Below are 2,950 nucleotides of genomic sequence, written 5' to 3'. Positions count from 1 at the left end.
TGCAACTCCACATTAAAAGCATTTAACTTTCAAAACACAAGTTGATTTTCATTATGAAGTAGTCACAGGAAACCCAATGTGTTTGTCAGGGAGATTAGCAGTGACTATCACAAATTAATCTACAAAACAGGACAATGGTCACTTTTGGCATGTTTTGACAACAGATCAGTTTGAAATATAGCAGGGAGTAATAGAACAAGAAGAAGCAGCCACTGTGAGCTAGATGAGAGATGAAGGGCTGCAGGCGACACACTGCAGCTGCACACATCCAACTTCTCAGCCAGGTAACCAACTCCTTTCACTGTGTCCTGCTGTTCACAGAATCAGGACGTCTGCAGCATAAAATCACATCAAAGAAGGATGGAAAAGGCCAATTATTGCCTGACTACTTAACTACAACAACAATAGTTTGTTTTTCTGCCTCCAGTATGCTGTGACCTGCGGAATTTAACTGCATTTACCAACCAGTAACTACAGGTGTGACGTAGACAATAACAATGTTCTGCAAAACAGAACCGGCATAAACCGGTTAAAGGTGGTTTATGTTCCCTGCCAATCAGGAACCCATTGTGCAGTTACTTTTCCAGAATTACAGCTTTTGACCATTACTCCTCAGGAAGCTGCCTCCCAAATAATTGAACCACATCTCCACTACAAGACTTTTGGACCATTTGAGTTTTGCCTTTGTGAACGCACACCGGACCAGTTGGAAAACAATCATCCTCTCATTGGTTTGATTCAGGAAGCGGAACGTTTTGTAACTAAAACTATGGAAGAGTAAACTGAGTAAGCATTTTCATTTGAAGACAAAAACTTAGACAAAACCTAAAATAGCTGCCAGAATTAACACTGGTGTGCACAACTATGAGAAGTACGGCAAGTCAAAGTTAAAGTTGGTCTGTAAACTGTGATGTTCAGTTTGAGTGTTTGTCTCACTGATTGTGTTTGTTACTCTGTTGGACCTATTTTTAGTCTTAGGATTTATTTATTTATTTATTTTTTACAAATTTGCCAACAAAACTGCCAAAACTGCAACTGCCAGACAAATGTGTCTGTACTGCGCTCATAAAGTAAGACATAAAGTACTCCAGGTGACTGGAGTACTTTAAGTCTTACATTTTGATGTTTGCACTGTATTTGCATTGCTGTGATGGTTATTAAAGGTTGTCTATTAAGTCTTTGTACTGACGTTACTAAAGAAGAGTGCTGCCTTTACTTGATGTGAACAGCAATTATGGTTCTGACCTCATGTTGTCAATATCTCTGTCTCTGTCTCTTTAGACCCGCCCCCGGCACCTTCCATCCCCAGTGTGTCATATAGATATGTTGTATCTCGATGTGTTTGGCAGGGGAGCGAGGGCAGGATGGGGAGCAGGTTAGCAGGGTTACAGCTGTGTTTATCGGTACACAGGTGAGCTCTGGGGCGCTGGGTCGTCTGGACAACACATTCAGCCCACGCTCCCCACTCTGGCAACCACACAAAACACACACAAACGCACACCTACACAAGTGCACATGCATCTTACAGCATGCAGCTGGCTCACAAGTGAGCAACACATTCATTTTATGCACAAACAGACTGATCTCAAACCGTTCCACTCTTAATCAAGTCCTCCTAATTACAGCAGCTCATGTGCCCCAAAGTTGACAGGCTGCTGATTTAACTGCCTTTAAGTTTTGGTTAATATGTGAATTTAGGCAGGGCCTGCATGAAATTTTCCAGCTGTCATTTGTCAACATCCCCAAATTGCACGCGACTGTTGCTAAACAGCAGCAGTAGTGTGCCATGCGCTCTGGGTGTTGCTAGGTTACGGTACTGGGATGCTGCTGGCTAAGTGGCTGTGGGATCATCGACGGACATTCTGCATGGAGGGCTGACAGCAGGTTCTCTGGACTATTTGGCATCTCGTGAGTCAGATGCTCTTGAAATCCCACATCTGGTGGCAAGCCCGTACAAATCAAGATCAAAGTGTTGGCTTTGAGATTGGACCTGTCTCTCAACCTCTCTGCCTCTCTCCTGTCGAGTTTCATTTTCAGATCGTTCCTTTCCACGGCAGCGCTCTGCCTTTACATAGTCCTCTGCCTGCTTTGTTATCCCTCCTTTTGCTTCCCCTCTGTTGTTGCTGTCTCGCCTCTCTCTCCCTCCTGCTGAGAGGTAATCAAGCCCTGTTGTGAGTGTTTAAGCATTGAAGCAGACGCATGTTGAATTATTCTTGGGACTTAATATTTTGTCTGGGAGGAGAGAGCCAGTATCCATACCACATGCTGGGTAACGGCCACGCACACATGAATGCAAGGCAGAGAGGCACGCGCGCACACACGCACACACACACGCCCACACATAGTTAGTCAGTCAGTGAGTCAGAAATACAGTCAGTCACATAGATCTCATGCTGACAGATAGTTACAGGTAAGAGAGTGATAGGACCTGACAAGCAGCCCACACTGTATAAACTGATATAATACACTTAATGCAACACCGACACAAGTAAAGACTGCACGCACAGGCTCTGTACCAGACTGTATGATGGAGTATATCAACAGGAGGTACACAATCACACTGTGACAAGCAGCAGCATTCACTCATGCACACAAATATTACAGCTAACATCCTCAAAGTTAAACAAGTGAACCGACAAAGAAGAACAGACAATGTAAGAACTCATCTCTTCCTAATTCCCTCCTGTCTTCAGCTCCCCACACATCCATCCCCTCCCCCACACTGCTTCATTTTATTTATTTTTTTACCACGCTCCCACTCTCTCCTTATCTATCTCTTTCTACTCCTGCTCTCCATTCTGCCTTGAGCTTGCTTTTATCATCGCTTTTCTCTCCTTTTTTCTCTCCTTCTTTCACTGTGAACTTAAACTCTCCGTGGAACTGTAAGCTGATATCACAGTGTTTCAGTGTTCCTTTAATCTCTCTTTGACATACATACACACACACACAT

The sequence above is a fragment of the Morone saxatilis genome, unplaced genomic scaffold (genome assembly GCF_004916995.1).
Source record: "Morone saxatilis isolate NCDOM2014 unplaced genomic scaffold, NCSU_SB_2.0 Contig22, whole genome shotgun sequence".
NCBI classification, from domain to species: Eukaryota; Metazoa; Chordata; class Actinopteri; family Moronidae; genus Morone; species Morone saxatilis.
The sequence above is the reverse complement of the archived record's forward strand: the minus strand, read 5'-3'. Positions refer to the sequence as shown.